The 24,044-nt window shown below is 36.0% G+C and overlaps 1 protein-coding gene across 1 annotated transcript in view; it reads right to left on the bottom strand.

The window, feature by feature from the left end:
• The window catches only part of LOC132945822 (GATA zinc finger domain-containing protein 10-like), a 185,253-nt gene that overhangs the window by 116,242 nt on the left and 44,967 nt on the right, over positions 1-24,044 (bottom strand). Inside the window, exon 2 of the mRNA XM_061015605.1 lies at positions 5,567-5,698. The gene's annotated coding sequence lies outside the window, so the exon portion shown is untranslated. The remainder of the gene's footprint in view (positions 1-5,566; positions 5,699-24,044) is intronic.

Raw genomic sequence — 24,044 nt, 5'->3', positions numbered from 1 at the left:
TTCTCTTCTTGTTTTTTTTTTTTTTTACGCTCGCCCGAAGTCCGCGTGCGAGCGTTATAAAACTAATACAAATTTCATGACCGCAATTCCGGACCGTTTCCATCCAATCACTATTGTCGGCTGCCCGTTTCCTGGTAAGTATCGATTTCCGCAGATGCCGAACATATCTATTTTCCAGCGTACAACGGCGGTACATATAATATTATGTGCAATGCGCGCGGACGGTATAATAATAATAATATATAAAGCGCTGCTGATATTATTATTATTATTCCGTTTCCGGTTGGTCCCCCGCGTACGCCATATACCGAAATAATGCGCACTTTATCGTAGGAATAAAAAAAGTACTAGTGCAAAAAGCCGGTGCTAGAGCGTAGGCGGAGATCGATGAGGACGCATGCTACGGGGGCTTATCTCCTTCAAATTATTTCCAAGTGCTCTGAAATAGAGTTGATGGGTAGGTATGTATTATTATTTTATACAGCATGCGCAATATCGGAACGATATTATAATGTTATTGTTTTAAATTAATTTTTATATTTTAGTAATTTTTTGCAGTATGTAAATAATTATCGTATGTCCGACCAGAAATTCTAAAAATAACATATTAGTTTAAATTAAATTTATTTAATAAAAATATATGTAAAAAATTAAATTATTTTTTTATTTTTTCTATATCAATTATATTTGATTATTATGCTATAGCCAATGACATATTTTATGTGTTGTATATGATGTATTATTGCGCACAGTAAGTAGAATTTATGATAGAGTGTACCCACTAAAATATTGAATATCCCCTCCCTCGACCCAAGGTTATAATTCGAATATTATATGTAAGTTACTAAAATAAGACTCGAGCTTTCCCTAAAAGTCGACTGAATTCTGCCTATATGCGCCGGGTCCAAGTATATATGTATAGGAATCAGCACCAGTATGATATATTATATATAATTCTCCAAACGAAAAGTTTTTAAGTATTAATATAGGGTCTTGACAGTCGTCCTGTTCTCGACGCAGGAGTTTTGCCCTACATAATGCATACGCAAACCCTTTTAATTACATGAGAAAGCTGTTTTCGGAGGAAGGTATAGTTTGGCACAAAAACGCGTACAATCACAGCGGCGGCGTCGTCATAGTTTTACGACATTGTACGTAATACGCGCGTTTTTGTATGTACAGCAGCGAACAGCAATAATAAGGTTAAGGAGAGGAAAAGTTTCGAGAAGACTTCTGTCTACATAATTCTGTACAACACACACACACACACACACACACGCACGCACGCACTCGAGCACGCACACTGGAAGCGCTAAACGTTCGGAATTCGACGCGCCTCCGGGAAATCCGGGGAGAACAAAACGAGTTGATCAAGATGAATGGTCGGACCCATCTCGAAGCGACGCAAAAAATATTCATTATGCATTGTGCGCCACCACGTACGTATAGAAGAGAAAGCCATTTTATTAATAACGATCGAAACCGACGATGATGTATAATGTATATTATATATTACGTGTAGTAGGTATAATACGTACTACACCGTCTACACCTATCTATACCCATGCACACAAATAATATTATACCAACTATTATATTATATTGTATTATTATTTATTATAAATATTATGGTCAGCAGCAAACCCGTGTATGCGCATTAAAAATTGACGACCGCTATTATTGTTGTGCCAGCTATATAATATTAACGCGAACCTACGTAATATAATACGAGTCGTGTTGTTTGCGTTTCGACCCACATTAATATTTAATACACATTGTTATTAAATGCTCGCCGGACGAGGCAAAACGAAAAATGACAATTGACGAGTGAAATTGCAGCTCGTAGCTAGTTTTTAAGTATATACTTATTGCGAAGTGATAGATTTTCAAACTACGCGGTCGTATGTACTACGCCATACCACATCTACACATATATATATATATTAAATACAATTTGAACGCTTCAATATCGCTTGTTATACATTTGCAGCAGTACACATATATATATGCGACAGCATCAGATTTAGGTGTAGGCAATTGGCATGCTCCTGGTGTACATACAGACTATAATACAGTCACCGACCAGTTTTTCGATTGATAGCGTATATAAATATATATGTAATATAATATAACAGCGCGGCGGAATTACGAAGATATGATTTAAACACCCGAGGCGTGGATTTTTTTCTCGCCAAAGTGGTTCACTCTCTAAAACGTCGGGTGCACATGTACGATTATAATATATTACATATACATATATACATATATCAGTAAGCAGCCTTCTGCGATATACCTACTCTGCAGTAAGCACCTGTGCGCAGTGTGTATACAAAACTATTGTAACTTGCTGCAGAGCTCTGATGCTGCAGTAAGCGCTGAAATATCGCAACAATCGCCGTGTTCGCAATTATGAAACAAACAGAAATATTATACGCTCAAATAATGCGGCTAAGTGTACCTTTTTTTCTGGCAGCGACGCGGACAAGAGAATGATCTGTTTTATATTTATATTATTATTGTTTCAGTGGCGCCGCGTGGGAAACGCAGAATCCAGTCTTAATACTTAAAAAAAAAATAAAACGTAATTTTCGATCCCCTCGTATCGGCCGAGTTGTTTAACAAGCTATTGAACTCGTATTTTGCGCGCCGCGGGGACGAACGAATGACAATCGTAATAGATATAATTGGTAACTGAATTCTCGGGGACGGGGCCGTATTGTAACGTAAGATGCACCGGTCGCGCCGGGGGAATGATAATTCAAACGTAATTGTCACCCGAAGGGCAAAAGTTTCGTCGCCGGGCAAGCACAGGGGTCGGAAAAAAAGGGTCGAATTCGACACACGTCCGCCGCGCGCCGCAGTCGTTCTCCGTCTATAAAGTTTCGTTCGGCGACGCCGCCGCCGCAGTTATGTCGCGATTTACGCAGTTACGTGGATATATTGGAAAAAAAAAGCCACGAAAAACAAATTGTATACGTAATTATTTTTTAGTGCTGCGACGTAGGTCAACGGTTACACTAACCCGCCCGGCGGCGGGGGTGCTGGAACGAAAAGAAAAGAAAACCTTTTATCGTTTTTTTTTGCAGTAGGAGGCGCACCTACACACGCCGACCTTTAACGAACATCCGCTTGTCAATTACGATCAGTTAACAACGCGGAATACGCGTATAACAAATGAACGACCGACGGAGAAAAGGGTTCGGACGTGAAAAGCGGATGGCGGATAAATCATTAATCATTTCGTCGTCGTCGTCATCGTCGCTTTTCTCTCGGCGCGTGGACGGTACAGCGACGTTTAAAACTCGGCGGCGGCGCGGGCTGCGATTGCTCGCGCAGAGCCAAAGTATAATATTGACAACGCGCGAAATACCGTAATACCAAAACTATACTTATCGTACCTACCGCGAGTAGGAAGCTGTAAACTTCTGTATAAAGCTTGAATGGGACGAAAAAAATATAATAATAATATGTAGATCAGAAAAGTATAATATTATCACATAACCCATGTCATTATACATACAATATACATAATTATATTATAATATAATATGTTATAACTGCAGTGCACTCTGAATTCGATATTGATATCAACTTTATTATATTTATGGACGCGACAATATATTATGCAGTTAGATTTTATATAGTATTCATATACATCTATACTCAAAATGTATTTTTTTGGAACGTTCGAATTACAATAACTACTAGTGATATATTATTAAAAATACCTACGTATAAACGAAACTGTCTTGACGGATAAAATAAATATTATATGACGATTACTTTTTGTTTAAATAAAATATACATCTCTCTCTATATTCATTCGAACACAAATGACAATATTATAATTATTATTACTTTGTTCGTCCTACTCATTCAAATGTTAAAATTAATTCGAATTCAGTTATGGAGATTCTGCGCACATACAACACAAATACACATAATATTATATAATACACCTTACTAGTTAATAATGAATATATTGTACTATAATACTTGCGAATCACGAATTACGTCATATTATGATAATACGTAAATTGTTACTAAAATAAACTTTATATTGATTTTCAAACGTATGTACTGCAGTTATACATATTATTATTATGTGGCATATGCCATACATCGCTTCAAAATAATTATAATAACAATTTATTGTTAAAGGGCCCGCGTATTGCGTCTTTTTGTCTTGGCAGTAATGTAGATTGACCTCTGTGACAGAAATAACTGTAAGCTATAAAGACGACTAGGGAATATTTGGCATGGACAAAAAGAATATGAATAATTTCATAGTGTACTTTCATTGATATTTTTCTACTTATATTACACGCTAGTTTATTACCCCGCATCAATGTATACGCATCATACGTATAAAAAATTACTTACTAGTTTAATCTTGGAGTAGTTCTATCTCGTATACTGTATAATATGCGATATAATGACAATGAATAATGACCGTTAGACTTAAAACGTATCAAGTACAAAAGTTTTATGTTTTTTTTTACACTTCTATATTTTGTGTGGACGTAAATTTAATAGGACTTACTGTCTACTGGTAAACATTATAATATACACACATTATATTATTGTTATTTCATGTTTCTACATATTATTATATTATATATTTATATTATTGTATCATCTGTACGGTAATTTAAAATTAATTTAACACCCGAACAGTCGTTCTAGAGTATAATATAATATAATCGGTTAACGCGTAAAAACTTAAAAATATATTATATCCGACGACTGTGGCGGACGACACACGCACACGTTTAAGACGTATCGTAATTATTTCGTGGGTAACAGAATCTGTCAACACGGGATTATGAATGAACGAAAGGGGTGTAGTAGTAGTAGTAGTAGTAGTAGCAGTAGCAGTAGATACCACCGCCTTCAGTATGACATATATAAATATATTATATTATATACATATTATACCTATACTATATAATAGTAGTCAGTATAAATACAAAACGAGTTTTTATTTACTTTTTTCACAACTTTGGTTAGAATAAGCCACTGCAGGAGGATGGTGAAGAACAAGGGGAAAAGGGCGTTGTTTTGGGTATAAAAAAAAACAAAACGGTTTTTTCTCTCAATTTGTTTTCCCCCGGCCATCAGAGGTACTCGCGCGTATACGAAAATAAAACACTGCTTCCGCCGTTTAAATCCGAAAACCATGCCAACTGTTGGGCGTTCGGGGTCGAATTCCACTATATCGCTGTCCTTAACTGGTTTATATAGTGGTGAATATTAATGTGCGATCGTATACGCACCCGCGCTAAGGAGACACGTGGTGAAAGGATTGGTGTGGCCGTGTGGCGTCGTCTATATTTACAGGTGACGGGCGGGAAAGGGTTGAGAAGGACGCACGTATTTATATATATATATATATATATATATACCTATATATGAAACGAGGAGTAAAAAAAAAACCAGCGATGGAATTAATAGATGTCCTCCGGTATATAAGATTAATACGAGTCCCCCGGGGAAGTCTATATAGGGAGAGGAATATCTCCGCGCTGCTGTTATAAAAACGGCGAACCAAAAATAAACGTCTTACCTGTTCGTGCATGTTATGTCGGACGGTATTGAACGACTCCGACAGTCATAGTCATATTGTACGCTGCAATGAATGACGCGCGTGCATGTAATATTATGCGTCTGCGGCGTGATTCTCGACAGTGGGCAACGTCTGAAAAACAAATTTTTAACAATGTCAACGCATAATAATATTAATAATATTTATAAGACATCAGTCACCCCATACTCCATATATATATATCTAAGTTTATCTAACGTGAGCTATACACGAGTGCATTAAATATTTTAAATCAATTGATTTTATATAGATTCATTAATAACTCATGTAAAATATATTTATTTTTTTTATTTGGTAACCCGCGGCAACAGGCCATTGGGTGTGGGGGAGGGCACTGTAGATTTTTAAATTGGGTAGGTTGGTACACGTGTGTGTTGTGTTTTAGCAGAATTTCTAATGGGGCACCCGTAGGTTTCTGCCGTGCCCCGGGTGGGGGGATGGTGGCACTTGTTCTCCGGACACCGTGACTTGCCCGAAGAAAAATGCCGCCCGCGGCCGAGGTATCGAACTCGGGTCGGCTGCGTCACAGCCGACGCTTTAGTCCGCTCGGCCACTCCGCCCCCCTGTAAAATATTATAGGTAGGTACCCACATAATGATTTGTCAACAATTTATTTTTATATTTATAACATGGGTCATATCATAATATAGAAATTATACTTTAGATTATATTATAAATATGCATTCCGGTGAAGTGCCGTCGGTGGACGGCTTCTTTTTCAAAACGATAGCACGCCAGCATAAACCTTTATAATATCACAACGCATGCGTAACGCACTAATTAATATTGAGTACCTATACAATAATAGATTAAATATTTTTAAAAAAATAATATAATATATATTATAATGGCATAAAAATATATAATATTATGATATTAAGAAAAGTTAGACTTAATTATTATTACCTATTATATTCAATAAAACTGACATTCAACTTTAATTTTATAGCAGAATATTAATAATTAGTATTCCCGCTCTATTAGATCGTTTTACTCGCAAGTCGCAGTAACTCGTAGTGCTCGTGCAGTTGAAGAACTTCTCTGCGGGATTAAAATTATATAATTAAAGGCAACCAATAAAACGTAACTTTTAAATTCCGATTATCGTATAGGATTGAGATAAAGGTTTAGACTGAAAATGATTACTTCTTCAATAAAACCGATGAATTTGAAGTGGCTCTACAATAATTTTTAATGTGTCCGCATATAAAGTGTGTAATTAAAAAAATTGTACGTTCCAGTTAATTGAAATTACAGTGCTTAAACAATTTTATATTTTGCGTTAGTTTAACAATATTTTAACTTGACTATATAAACTTAAATTGGAAAAAACTACAAATACACGCGTATTTGTACAAATCAAGAAACTATTTAATAAATCATTGAAACTAATTGTACTAGGTACCTATATATGCAATGTTGTAATATACTAATATGTACAGGCTTTTTTTTTTAGTATAATATGTTTTGATTCAAAATTGAAAACTTATCCCAGATTAATCGGTATTTCAAATATGTATTATTCATTTAATGTAGTTGGATTCTTATTTGGTAGGTATACAACCGGAAATTATTTTAGACATTAAAAAAAAAATCCTGTATCAAATAACATAATTCACATTTTATTAATCATAAATGTCTTTGAATTAAGTACGTCACAAGTTGTTAAGAGAAAAATACATAAGTCGATTAAACCACTGTACAATAATATATTATTATTATTATTATTATAATAGTGGACACTGAATTCGAAACTAACAATTGCCTACGCATTAGTGCAATGGTGTAGAAATAGGGTGGCGTGGGTGGTTATAAACGCCGAACAACTAATAATTATATCATAATGTATTTTTATGGACGTCTTGTAATTAAAATAAAACGAAATAAATAATAACTGAAATAACTTCTGAAGTCAAATTACATTGCACGTGGGAAGTGAAGACGCCGCACGCATATGTGTGTGAGGAAAATATTTTTTGGATAAACATATTCAATAATAATTTATTGTATTAAATAATATAAAATACAATGTATACCATCTTCAGTTAATCAATCGTTGAAAAAGAATGGAACATGTAGGTACCTTTAAAAAAAAACACCGCCAACACTTATATTAGATATAATTCGTATAGAACGATAAAGGCGTGTCTGGACAACTTAAAATAATATTATGTACAGATAATATTTAAGGTTTTTATTAAAACTTATAAAATAGAACATGCAAAAATTATAAATTGTCATGGAGAGATGTATTGAAAAATTACTTGACATATTATATTATAATATTTAATGTGCGAAGCAATTCGCTTTGTGAACCTACATGAACGCGAAAAAATATGTTTTATATATTATTATATACATTGATGTACCCGGACAAGTGAATATTTTTATAAACATAGTTAACAAAATATTAATTTAAAAAAATAAAACTTTACGTCAAAACACGCGTAATGGCTTATTAAAAATATTGACTCCGATGTCCTAGGTACCTATATAATATACAAATTCGATCTCCTTAATCCCGCATAAATATAATATTATAATCTCGGCTTAGTAAAAAATATCCATTCCAATGTTCACATATACCCATTATATATATACCGTATTATGCGGAGGCTCGTATGCAGGGTTACCCAACGACGTACGTAGTACGAAACGTCGTGTAGGTTAAGATAATAATTAATAATAACACGAATGTATTATTATTATTATTGTAACATATATAGTTAGGTATGTGGTATTTTATTTTTTTTTATAAAAATCCAACGATTTCGACGATAATATATAATGCGTTTGATTAAAACGTAAATGAGGAAAAAAACGTGTCATCCGTCCAGAACAATCGCATACGTTAATCGGATCCCGTATACGAGTTTTATATTATTATATATTAATAGGGAGCGGGAGATGAGATATAGCGATGATGCAAACACAGATAATAATAATAATAATACAATATGAAAGTGTCCTGCGCCGGACGATGAGCCGCGCTCGTGTATTATATTATATTGTATAGGTACCCACCAATATATTATGTATATGACTTGCAGCTCGGCGGCGGTTGCGCGACGGCGGGGGAGGTGTAAATCACGATTTGACGATAAAAATCGACGGACGATTAATAATCGATTTTTTCCAATCTAAAATGACTACCGAAAAAAAACCGACGACCGCTCAGTGGATCCTTTCGCTTCGCACGCGATGGACTATCATAGATATAGGTACCGGTAAAAAAAACGATAGGTATACCGCCGGAATATTGTAATATTAAAGACAGAGTACGTATATAATTTAATAATACCATCATAATAACAGTGATACACCAACACCAACTACACAGTGCAGAACTGTATATAATAGGTAGATATATTATGACGAATAAAAGACATCGGGTCACACGCGTTGAGAATTAAATAGTCGAAAAAAAATAATACCGGGCGCACGTATTATTATTATAATAACAAGACAGTAATAACTAATAACACATAACAATAATAATGATAAATATAATAGTAATAATAATAATAATAATATGTAACACCCGTTTCGTGCGTTTATAATAATATAATAGGTATTATCTTATGATGTGATGCGTGTTGTTTTATGATATTCAGCGGTTGCCACGAAAATATATAACGAATCCGTTATATTTATTGGGTTTCGCGTGTATAATGGACCTTTGTTGTAACGCGAAGAACGCATAATAATAATAATAATATAACATTGCAGAAGATTATTGTATTATATTATTATTATAGTGGTCTCGTTGTACGAGATGATCTAGTCGTTACACTATATAGAACGGGGCTCATTAAAAGTAAGAAGAAAAAAAAACAATATAATATAATCGGCGTGCCGCGTGTATATTATGTATTATTATTTATTATTATTAATGTGTTGCACGGCACGCGTGTAGCATATATACCTACCTACCTACGATATGTTATTTTTGATAAAAAATTAATAAATAAAAACTGTATATACACCCGCAGTCCTACAACTATCGTCGATTATGACGTTATGCATTATTACAGAATACTAAATTATCCGTATTCCATCGTATCGTATATTACATATTTATATGTAGGTATACGCGCCGCCGCCGCCGTGGCTATATCACGATATATAGATGTTATAAAGCATTATGGTAAAAGGCGTATACGTTATAATACTACTAGCACTAATAATAATAATAATAGTAATAATAATAAGCAATAATACGTTGGTATAAATAAATAAATAACTGCGATGCCCACACGCGTCCTCCCGATTGCGGCGACGACGAATGCTGCAGCGACGGACTACGGACGGCTGCTGATGCTGCTGCAACCCAAGACGGCGGCGGCGGCGGCGGCGGCGGCTAATGGCTCAATCCGCGCGCGCATTGTAAATCAATTAACTAGTGTTCGACGTTTATATATTCTACGAGAGTAGTTTTTGTACATATTTTGCTCGCGATTATTATTCCTCCGTTTGAGAATTCCTTATATAATAATATTATCGCCGTAAGTACAGTGCGTACCTATTGTATATATATAATATATATTATATACATAAAATACGTGGTGCGCATTCACTTCATTTCTGCAGTTCATTATTATTATTATTACACTGTTATTATATTATTATTATCAATGTAGCAGATGCTCCTCGTCCTCTCCTGCGATACAAACAACAGCGATGACCGCTGTCTGCGGCCGAGTAGACGGTTAAAAAAATTATGGTTTTAATATTATATATATACCTATATATACCTACGCGCGTGGTAACTAACTATGATATTATTATATAAATGTTATATCGCCGTCACCGTACCGTGTTATTAAAAATCCATCACAACCGCAGAATTTATATTATTACACACACACACACACACACATTTATACATATATATGATATTATATGTATATATATTGTACACACGATCGCGTAGGTATATGGTTTCCAAGTTGTACGGACCGTATTTCACTTGATTTTCCCAACGGTAATAACAACAATATACTATTTGGCTACTATGCGTGATTACACTGACCTGAGGAAAACGGTGTCGTCTTATAATATGCAGAAAGAATAATATAATATATTATAGATTTTGCCGTACGGACCTAATGTCGCCGATCGACGGCTGGCGAGGATAATGACAACCACGCACGAGAACTCTAAATCAACTCGCGGGTCTCTCAAAATCATGATGCTATAACGAGAAGCAGTTTTTTTCCTCGTCCTATATATACTATACAGGTAAGCGCATGGAATAACATCGTTTCTACCATGTATAGTAAAAATTATCCTCTATATCGGTATAAAACACTATACAGCAGACGTCGACGACAACGACGACGAAATTACCCGGCGAAAGTAGCATAATATATATATATATATGTAGGTATGTTATTAAAAAAAGTACAATACGTTATATATCATACTATATTTCGAACAATTACTGGGGGGAAAAACAAATTGAAAACTTTGACAAGAGTAAAAATATTGTTTTTACATATTATAGTGCAGCGCGTATTAAGTAAATAGGGAAGGCGCATAGGATGCAGTACAAGTCGTCCATTATAAAATAATGACTTCATTTCCGCCACGGTCACAATTAAAAAACTAAAACACAAAACCACAAAACAATATGTCATTATGAAGTACAATATTTATTATAATGGTGCTTGTTTTAAACGACTTTTTTCCCGCTCTCGACGACGCAGCCAACAACAGCAGCAGCAGCGACTTTCTTAAGTGGCCGACAACAATTTTTTTATTATTACTATTATTATTATGTTCCGTGGGGGCGCAACTCGAAAAATAAACCGAGCTTTAACAAAACAAAACTCGAGTGGCTTTTGTCCGGCGGCGGCGGCGGTGGCACGGCGAGGAAGAGCTTTCCCATCGACCGGGCGATGCGGCGGTTTTTCATTATTATTACATGTAATAATTTTTATTTTTTCCTCATTCTACTTTTCTCCGTCAATAGGTTTTCACCGTGCATTTTTTATCCGTTCTCATCGTACATTGTTCGCGCGAATCCCGTGTGCGTATATGTATATATATACGTGTATACATTATTATTACATATAATACACCACATTATACACACATATATTATATGTGTATACAACACACGATAATAATGAATGACGGAGAAACCCTTTTTTTTCACCACCCCTCCGCCGACGCGCCACAATGTGACGTGTGTGTTTGCACGTGATGCGCACTGCAGCACTATCTCCTCCACCGTCATGCATTTATAATAATCATCGCTGCCGTATATAATAATAATAATGATAAAAACCAGTGTTGTGCGTGAAAACGATGAGTGGAAAAGAAAAGAAAAGAGCGGAAAAAACCGAGAAATCCATTGCAGCACAGCCACTCGCGCATATATATATAATATATATACCTCCACATCGTCTGTCTTGTTATAGGGCGTGTAATGTACGAGAACACAATATATATATACGTACACAGAGAGAACACATACATATTATCGTATACAAACAATATATGTATACATAGATACCGTGCGTTATAGACGGATGAACGGAATGGAATGAGTAAAAATAATAATAAATAAAAGAAAAACGCACACTCACGCTCTCCACTCCCCCCCCCCCCCCCCCGTGTTCTTATTTTGTACATTTTTTTTCAATTATTTTCACCTCGACGACCGCCGACACAATACCCCCGATCCGCCGACGACGTGTCGAGTGCAATCCGCCCGTTTTTCCCATATATGCACGCAAATCCCCACACCTTGACACTCGACACTCGCCGCATGCGTATATACCGATATTGCCGACCGGATCCAATTTATTATAAAATTATAATTTATAATATATCGTAAATTATTATTATATTTCTAATATATTATAATATGGACGGCGGTAAATGCGTCGAAACAACGCATTTGGTAAATAAGTTTGGACCAGTGATAAGATAACGTCCGGCTGCAGATATCCCTCTGCTGGTCGTACTTGTATACTTTATTTTAAGTTTTCTTTAACCAGCTGCAATATGAATTTATCGCGTCTTACCAATAATATTTTGGCGATTATAGTTGCCATCGGAATCTACTCGTCTCCGCAATGTTGTATCTTTATTGTTATTATACGAATATTGTATTGGTTCTGCAGGATACCCGCTACTCTCGGGTTTGAATGTCTTTGCAGATAGGTAGCAAAACAATTAATAATGCAATGAAAACTGCTGTCTGTAATTCGACCCGATTAGACTAATCAGAAAGTGCATCAGCCACACATACATACAGCAGACACGCCACTCTTCCTATTCCGTCGTCGCCTCGCTTAAATACATATTATATGTTCTAATATTACATACTGAATAGTTTTATGACTTGTAATAATTTTCCCGTAAATATTGCTGAACGAGATAAATCAACTCTTCTATAGTATTGACTCTGGATTAGTGTTTTTTTTTTTTACTGAAAAGCCACTCAGCTCTTTCAATACCCCACATGGATTGTGATTGCGCCCGTTTTATGTTGATGCCCGGCTATACAAAAGCGAGCTTTGCGTCCGATTACACGGTTGTGCGTGTATAATAATAAGAGACGAAAATATCCGAAACGAACAAAGAGCGAGGGAGTTTATTACAGAGATCAGAGACTGGCCGGATATAGTAATAATCGATGACAAATAAACACGACGACGTAAAGGTTGCCCACTCGCACACGTACACGTGGTCTGAAATTATGCCGTTCGTCCGGACGAAAACTAGTTTGGTTTAGACACATTTCGAAACGTGGGCGTGTCAGTGCTATTATTATTATTATTTTTTTTTTACTTTGATAACAAAAAAAAAAGTCAATGTATGGTATAATAATACGTTGCGAAGAGCGTATACGGGACCGACGACGACGACTACCATGGCGGTGGAAACACACCGTCGCGCATATTATATTATTCGGCAGCAGTACATATATAGCATAATGATATAATATAATATACATATATATGTATATATACCCTTCTATATTATTATTATGCGTGCACGGCGGCGGCCTGATTGTTGATGATTGTCGTCGTCGTCGTCGTTCGTCCCCCGGACGTTTGACGCACGCTGCTCCTGCTCCTGCTACTACCGAAACACGGCTGCTTTAAACATTTCCGGCTTTGTGTTATTATTACCAGATTTTTATTATTATTATTATTATTATTATTATTACTCGATGCAAAAATACGAGCAAAATTACGTCTCCCCCGTGGAATGGAAATCTTATTTATTTACATGTCACGTTCAGACTTTTGAAAGTCAAAGACGAAAGTGAACATTATTAATATCGCTAGTATTTATAAAAAAAAAATGCATTGATTTTGCAAACGGTCGCGGATTGTTTTTGCTCTTTCGTTGCATGACGCAATTAAGATTTTTTCTTGTTTTTCTAACGTTCCTCTCTCTCTTTAAAAACACAATTTTTTTCATTTTATTTCTTCTCCTTCTGTACATAATATTATATTATTTGTCTTGATTAACTTTCGTTCGGTACGCAGACACACACAAAATATACACACCACCTCTGCCTCAAAACTAACTTGAATGTAAAATGCAATTCAATTTTGAGTCTTGTGACTGGCACATTGTTTTTAATCATTGACGTCGATACCAAGAAAAATGTTTTAAAAAAAATAAAATTACGAGTAGTCATGACTTACGAATAAAAGCCACCATCGCGTCGCCGATAACTAAATAATAATCGCCGTAAATAAACTATCAAGTCTATATAGGTAGATACGGCTGTATGATTGGACTAAATCGTCAAAAGTCTAACAAAACTGTAAAAGTTACCAACTCTACTGCGGAAATATTAAAAAAATTCGGTATTTCAAACAGACAACATAGACGAGTATAATAATATGTATTAAAGTGTGTAATGTTTATGCATATTAAAACATAATATAACAAATGACAACACACAAAAGAAAAACTGCAATATATTGCAATTAATGATCTTGTCTTGCAGCCCGCAAACGTCTTGAGGAGTAGAGTTGAGCAATATTCATTAGGTTTTAAAATAGTTTTTTAATAAAAAAAAAAAAAAAAATGCGGCGCATTAAAATATACTCAAGTCATATTTGTCTGGTAACGCTTTCTGTTGGCTAACGATTATACACGGTCTCGTATTTATAACCGTAATATTTATCACTGAAGCGGTATGTTTACAATTAATCCAAATTTCAGAAACAATTATTTTATTTTTAATGATGAGAAATTTATTCATTTTTCAAATGTAAAAGTGGACAACTATACGAACCATATGGAAAAAAAACATGCCCCTATCATCGTTTACGTATCTAGTACCAATATTAAAAATGAAAAATAAACCGTCGTATATAGCCAATGGTTAGTGGTACCTACCTACACAATTTAATGAGTATCGGTCATTTTTGTTCATCGTCAATATTTGAAAACCGTGCGTCATACCAAAACAATATAATGTCCGATGGTTTTTGTATTATTATTATTATTATTATCGTCGTACGGGTGACGTACGCCGGTTATGGTAATGGTAATTTTTAGCGCACCGCCAGCATCATCGCACGCTCTCACTTTACGGATTTCCCTCGGGGGGAGAAGAAACCGTAAAACATCGGGAATTTCGTTTTCTAAACGATTTTGATTTGGGTTTTTTTTTCGTTGTTTTTTGAATGATTGGTACCACCACTACTACCATCGATCGGGTCGGTCGTTCACCTCGTTGGTGTACTCGCATACACACACACACACACACTCGCGGTCGTCGTAGAGAGATACCGACATACCGGTTTAACGTTTAAAGCGGTCGCCGACAATGGGTCGCGCGCGCGCAAGAAAACGGGGCTGAAACACGTGCCGCGCGACGGGCACGTATATATCAGAAAAACGCGACAATATTGTATTCCGCAGCAGCCTGGAAGATTACGCGCGAGCGTTTTTTCCCCTCCGTACCACTATGTACTGGTCGCATCTATTATGTTTTCTTTTCTACGACTTGCAGCACGCTGTTGGGTATCGCACGACGATCATCATCGCACGTCGACAGCGGTCTCTTCTACGGCTGGCTATGGATAGGTAGATAGGATTAGGTATAATATATATATGTGTATAAGATATCATTATATTATACGTGTCGGGGGCACGCGTTTGTAGCCTATCCATATACTACACTATACTACATATATATTGTACGCACGAACATAGGTATATGGTATACCGCGGATGATACCAGCCAATATTTTTACCACCGTTATCGCGCGTACTGCATCTGCAGGTATATCATATTATGATTGCACAACATTGGATATTATATAGTCGCACGCTGCAGACTTGGCAGGTCGCAGGGTGTACACTGTACACAGAAGCTGGACATGAAATGTGCTCCCCTAAAATATAGGTATACCTAAATACCCCAAAATAAATGGCCACGACTGCCTTAAAAATACTTACGATTATCATTATTATAGATTTTTATACGAAAATATTAGGTTTTTTAACTTGTTTTTTTATGTTGTTAAATAAAAATATTTTTACAAATACGTGTTAAAATACTTTGGTCATAAACCCTTTTAAAAAAGTTGTCTGCCCCCAGTATACGGTCTCGCTGTGCATACCCTGCAACCTACCAGCACATCACCTACTACGCGTGACATTTTTCTCGAACATTTTCCGGACAAATGTCATAATATTATATTTTGTCGGTATACTTAACGAAAAAATACAGCTGGTCAGATAATATAACTCATTTTAACAATAACACATGAAAAGAGCTATTATATGTTAAATGGGTTTGGAATAAAAATAAGAAACGATTTGTACAACTCGTTAAAAAATAACGACACCAATCTGACCGCGATATAGCTCTATCTGGGACGTTCCCAGCGTTGCATTATTATTAATAATAATATACGATACCTATACATGCGTAAAAAAACTCGCGGGTTTGGTAATATAATTACTGAGCGCGGTATACCCGCGCGCCGTCAAATTACCGGTCCCGGTCAACGGCGGCGGCAACACGTTTTAAGAATTTGACACAGTAAACACACCGGACGAAACGCGTTCCCGTATAAAATATGTAAGTAAGTACCTATATACGAATCGAGTTTTTGTTGTTCGGCGAGATCACTTCTGTACCGCGGTATATTATATATTGTCGATCGATTGGTTTGATGCATCGGGAATATATTTACATAAAATATAATCATTCACTGAAACCACTGTTCCACGTATGGCGATAAAAAAATAAACAAAAAACAGAAGACGCCGAAGAAGTGTAGTGGAAAACCGTGAGAAAAGTTCTGATTTCGTTAATAATTATAGATCGAACTACGCTATTTTGATTACAACTATAGTTGTATAATACGTGTAGGTATATTTAGGTAGTACTATAATAAACGACGTAATATCATTATGGAAACGTGCCGTGCGTAGACCGCCGGCGCCTGAGCGGAATGCTGGTCGCCATCGGGTCGAGTTCACTGGATTAAAACTTATTTTGACGTATATATATATACTCGAGTCAAAGAAGTACCACCGATTCCGAGACTGCACGTACAACTCTTCCATCGCTGCAGGAGTCCGAAAAATTTCGCAAATTATCCGCAAAATAACGTATGTAACAAAATTCAATAAATCGCAAATGTACATGCTGTCGAAATGGAGCTTCAGCATAGTATAATATTATAATCGGTGAAGAACATATTATAATAAGTTATAATATGTGCACGCCGTAGGTGCGACTCGCAAATAATAACAGTACCCACTCCGCGACTTCGAGCGGGTTAAGACGTGCGTACAACAACAACAGGTACCTGGTACACGTATATACCGCGGGAGCAGCGGCGGCGACGATAGCCGGCGCGGAAGCCCACGCGCGTCCGATGCGGTCGGCCGATATCACACCGTGGCTGCTGCTGAGCGCACCGGTGCGGTGGTAGTGTAGCTCGAGGACGTATTTAGCGTGTATATACACGCCGCCTTTTATACATAATATTCGGATTACGATCTTAATGTAGTCTATAATAATGGTCGCACGCGAGTTGCCCAAGAGCGGTGGCGGCGGCAACAATAGGAAATCCGCAGGTCGGACACCTCCGCGGGTTATTTGTTCCCCGCGTATACATATATAGAATATAGATGGATAGACCTACGTAGGTACATTGTCTGTACGGGTTAGGTATATTATATAATATAGTCTAATAAAGATAGACCTCGCAACGGCGAAATAGGCGTGTGCGGTTGTATTTATAATATATTTTATTTCCATTCGATTGTGTTCGGCCGCGGTAAGTAGTCCTCTTCCTCCTCCGCTGATTGCGTTTAATGTGTACATGCCTATATTATAATATTAAGATTTTCTCAAGAGGAGGGGGGGGGGGGGTTTGGGTATTAGGCGCAGTCTACGTATCTCTGGTCGGTCGCTCGTCCACCGTTTATTTTCGAGATACGATAATATTCAAGGCCGGATTCGACTCCGCCACTGCAGCAGCTATGTTATAAACGCCGCGCGTTATAACGCTGCAGTACACTGAACAGTCGGGACGACGGATGGTTATCGCGGAACGCCTCTCCGCCGTATATTATAATATATTAACTATTATTATAGTGGCGATGGTTTTTTTTTATTTTTTATTTCTCCGGAGAAACATGAAATCGTAATATTAAAGAGGGAAGTCGCCGTGAGTCCATTTCGGATATCTAAACTGCCGACCACCGCCGCGCGTGTGGCGTGATCGAAACACTGCAAATAACGACCGCGACGTGTCCTTGCGGACTTTAGCTGCAATCGACGCCCAGTGAAGAAAACGTTATATAAATATAATCTTCTTCAAAAACAACACTATTAATATTGAGCAGAATAATATATTAAATACATTATACACGGAGACTTGTCACGCGGGCAGGTAGGTACAATACTCCGACAATAATAATTGGTCACTGTCCCTCCTCCTCCCACCAACAGAAAGCTCGGCGAATTAATCGTCGATTTACGAAACACCTGTTTTCCTCGTTTGAACCATCGACGAACGATAATGTACATATTATATTTTTTTTTTATTTGCTTATTAATAATAATAATAATACTGTTGCACCGACTGCGACGACGGCGGTGGGCTGTGATAAATCGAAGTGATTACTTATGTAGTTTTTTTTTTCGTCCTATGTATTATTATAATATATACGTGCGATGATTTGTCAAGATCACTATATGCAAGATGCGTGCAAGTTGCTGCCCAGGGAAACACGGCCTTTGAAGTTGGCCGACTCGAGTATTATTATTATATTCGCGCCGAATCGAACTATTGCCGTGCACACGCGTCCATATATAGCTGCTATCGCGTCGTTATGATAATAGAAATCGACTACAATGACAACAATAATAAAAATAATATACTATAAATGTCATATTATTGTTGTACTCCTGTTCGAAAAACACGCATCGACCGTGTGAGGACAATGCGATCGCGCGTATAATACGGACGCGGGAAACACACCGCTAGCAATACACCACCGCCGCCGCCGCTGCACCGGTGCAGCGAACAGTATTGTAGGTATACTGTACGCAGAGAATCTCTGGAGGCGATAGTTGTTGTTGTTTTTTTCACCGTCGATAACGATCTGAAAATCACCGATACACAATTTGTAGACCATTAGCTGGATACGCTAAACACATATCCCGACACGCACGCGCATCACGTGCCTGTACATAATAACAATATGTACCAGGTACCTACCTCTACTAGCTATTATATACCTACAATAAAATAATATGTTTCTCTAAATTATTTTAAAAGCGTGTATACGTACACCGCAGCTGAGTTTCGCAGTGTTATCTTTTTTCGGCCGTCTTTGTGGCATCGCACATATAATAATAATATAGGTGTATAGGAGTGCGTGAGGCCTCATTATTGTGAGGCGTTCTACTATAATGTGTAATTAAAAAATATATAATATAACCTCGAGCTCATTATGTACACATAAACGAGTAAAACAATATAAAAATCAATACGCCCTGCACAAATAACCCGCAGCACGTCATTAATATTTGTCGGGCGTATAATACACGCGTACATAACGATGATATATATATTATATATATTTATATAATATAATATATTATACGCGTATAATGGTATTGTGATTTGAAAAAAAAAAATATCGACGTCGTTATTACAAAATAATTAATCATTCTCGGCGAGGCAGGAATGAAAAAAAAAATAATATATCGTATATAGTTATGTACTGTACTACTACTAGTATACGCAGGTATATACGGTATGCGGTGGTAAATACAATACGGTATCATAACATTTGACATTCACGAATTCGGTAGTCGTACAGACCGTTTAAGCACCGGCCGAGATGATGCACTGCACACGAAAACCGTAAGAGGTAATCATATTTTCTACATCGCGGTATCCCCTGAGCGTCGTGTACATAATATTATTATTATGGATAGGTATACGCATTGTTCGTCTTCGTGCGGTTAGACACTATTGTTGAGCGTGTGTGTACGTATAGATATTATATTGTAGTTGAACAAAAAAATAACGATAAAATCAAAACACGCGACAGCAGCTGTCTCGTACGTATACCAACGTAATATTATTATATATACATACCTATATGTAGACTTGTATGTTTTTTGATATCCCGCGCGGTATATAATATACGAATTCCACCACGTATTATATTATTATTATTATTGTTACTGACTACAAAATCAGTAAATCATATGGGTAACAAACGTCTAGGAATGTCGAGTTTATTCGTAGTAAAAAATATTTAATCGTATTGTTTTAATTGAACAGACCGTTTACATATATATAATAATAATTCGTATGGTATTATATTGTTATAATATTATGTTGTAGTGGTTGTAGGCCACGAGAGATGAAGATAACGAACGAAAGCGTATAATATAATATATTATTATTACATGTTTAGCTGTAGATGACGAAAACGCGTAGAGTTCCGGTCCGCCGTATCATAATTTTATTATGATGTACAACTATCGTACACGGTATGTAATATAACTATAGTAACTGCATATAATATATAGAGGCGAATATTCAGGTAGTAGAAGGTTAAAAACAATCAAAAGAGAGAAAAAAAATTATAACGAAAGCCGAAGAGCCTGGAGCAGTCACAAAGTATATACACTGGCCAGTGCTACTACTGTTGTAGTACTACCGGTAAGAAGCCATGTCTTAATGGCACGTCATAATCATTTATGGCTAACAAAGGTACATTATATATGTACACTATAATATAACGGTATTTCGGTAGAACGATTGTTAATACGATTTTGGATTTTGTGAACAATACGAAAAAAATAATAATAATATACACAACCGCGCCGAGAGACAATGGTTCCATAATAATTGATACGATTATAACCACTGGGCACAGATACAATTAATTAAAACCGTGTTTATTTCGATAATATATACGTTGGTGTCAGCAAACATAGTGATGGAAAATTAATGGTTACCTACACTCTTATACAAACACCACATTCGCAAATATAAAGGTAATATTATTATAATCTTATTACGATGCTAATATAAGGTGCACCTTTAATTATTATTGTAGCAGCATATTATAATAATATCAACTATTTATTATTTAAGCTATGAGGCGAAAAAAATTATAATAATTGCGTAGAACTCTAATATATTAGTGTCACACGCGAGATCGTACAAAACAAATTATAATTTACGCTAATCAGAAAAAAATAATGACCCCATTTGTTTTTTGTCTCTTAGAAAAATAAGTTTGGTTGACATTTATTTTTTTTGACATTATTACTTAACGTAGGTATAACATTAGCGCATAAACAATAGAATATAAATATTTTCCAAGATTGTGCTTATTTTTTAAAAGGTTTTGGACAATCCGTGGATGTCAATATAATAATAATATGATAAACCTCCCGAGTTTTTGAATGTTGTTTTTAGTGATGATTTAAATTTAATTTCCGAGGATAATTAATTATGTTTGGACTATTGTCTCCAAGTCGCTATTAATCTATAGCCTATATAGGTATTAGGCACAACCAAAAATAAGAAAAAAAACCGTTCATGGTGTAATTATAATCTGACAAATGGTTTTTAAAGCGCCATATTCTCTACAGTTTCATGTGCAGTTCCGCGTGTTATACTCTACGCTGTACAACAGGCATAAATCTTCCAGTATATTCGGTGATAAATTCATATCATAAACTTTTTGGCGATCAAACGGTTTTGCCAAAAGTAACTGAATTAAAAACGTTATCGTTTGACATTGCAGTTAAACGTATATAATACAATATATTAATATATCATTGAAATCGTTTCTAGCGCAATCGACGATGTCACGCAGAAAACGGACTAAAAAAAAAGTGAGTATATATGTTTAAAATAAAAATGAAAAAATCGCCAAGTATTGTCTCGTAGTGATATTCTTTTCTCCGTCGCCGCCGGCGGCATAAAAAAAAACTCAAACCAAAAACCAAAACCCCGCGAGAAAGTTGTTGCCGCGCGAAGGAGCCGGCTGGTGTGTACCGATGATAATAATAATACCTACAACTACTTGATGCTACCGTCATCAACACGCTGCTGCAGTCAAAAGTGCGCTGACACGATAATTATTTCGATTACAAAATACACTTTGGTATACGCAAAAACCCGTGTTTTCGTTTTTTATAGCCTGCACTATACCACCTTTAGAATATTATCATAATATGTTATACCGCGATCCGTTGTGGAGACCCACGTTTCACAGTAAGTATTATATTATTATTATGCCCGTAGTGCAGCAAACGGAATATAAGTAGCCCACGTACGATCACACAAATCGCGTTCCTAATAATATTATAATAATAATAACATACGATGTATAATAAATAATAATAATATGTAATGTGTGTTTTTCTCGTACACAACAATCGCGTATTATTATAATATATATTTTATATTATTATAGGTACCTATATAGTCGTGTGTCCCGCAAAATCTCGTTAGCACCCGCGGCCAACTCTTGTAGTCATACTGGTATAATAATATAATACATGATGATAATAATAATAATAATGTGTAAAAGAGACGGAAGAGAAAACGCCGCAGCGATCGAGAGAGACGGCGGCGGACAAGCGAGGATCTGGCGCGAAACTCGTACGCTGCAATGACTCTTGTTTGAACGTCGGTGTGTGTAATAATAATAATAATAATAATAATAATAATAATAATAGTAATAATAATACTCGCATTAAAAGCGCTTATAAAACGTCATAATATAGATGTATAATATTATATGTACTACACATACGGTATGCGCGGAAAACGTTGCCGAAAAGAAAAGAAGAGGGCAAAAACAAAAAAGTATAAGATAAAATAATACACCACTCGAGAAGGCGATATTGACCATCCCACTCACGATGCGGTCTATCCGGTTCTTTAAATATCCTCTTATTATTATTATACCCATACACGCGGCGGCACGACGCAACACGCTCGGTGGCAAACGTTTTAGAATATTTTTCGGCCAATTACGTGCGATTCCATTATATTGTTCACAACGCAGAACACCGCGTACCTACATATTATTATTGTATAATAAATTCTAATATAACTCTTAATAAATGTTTTGTTACAGTATTTCGAAAATAAAACTGCCAGAAAAAGACCGAGGTTAACGTCAATACCTACCTACTAAAATAATATTATTACATCACTTGTTTATAGAACTTTTTATATTATTTATACACATTATAGTATACGTATTGTGGGCGTTATTCGAACACAGATAGGACTAAGACAGTTGTCTGAAATGTTAGCCTGTTAATTATGTTGCCTGTCGCCTCAGTTCAAGTCATCCATGAAATATCCCAACAGGAGATTAAAGAGAAGCTGGTGTTGAGATCTATGAATTCTTAACCATATACCCCCACATCCTCCAAACATTAAATTGAGAAAAAAAAACGCAAAAACCAGTTGAAAATGAAAATACCGTCAAGTCCAGTCAAAAACATAGTATCTATGTATTTCCGAGCAGCTGAGAAAAAATCAAGTAGCACGCTACGGCTTTCATAGACATGTTTTTGGGCTGGATACAAGATACAAGCAAAATTCTGCTAATATTGTAATGCTAACTTCACGTGGGTAGATTTGTTGTTTCTGACCGATTTTTCGTAAGGTTTTCGTTGTTATAGTTACTATTAATAACAAAAGCATATTATTTATGATTCATAGATTTTCCTTGTAGAATATCGAGGAACATGATATGGTTTTTCTATAATTTTTTTCATGTAATTCGCATACGACATTATTTTCTTCTGAGCTTATAATATGCTTATTGTAAACAAGACCCTAGATCGTATGCTTACAAATAAATATTTGGAGTGAAAAACGAAATATGATAAAAAACTTGGTCCTTATACCTGGCCACATTACGCAGTTCTACG

Source organism: Metopolophium dirhodum, chromosome 5, assembly GCF_019925205.1.
Source record: "Metopolophium dirhodum isolate CAU chromosome 5, ASM1992520v1, whole genome shotgun sequence".
NCBI classification, from domain to species: Eukaryota; Metazoa; Arthropoda; class Insecta; order Hemiptera; family Aphididae; genus Metopolophium; species Metopolophium dirhodum.
This window is presented reverse-complemented; position numbering and strand designations above follow the sequence as displayed.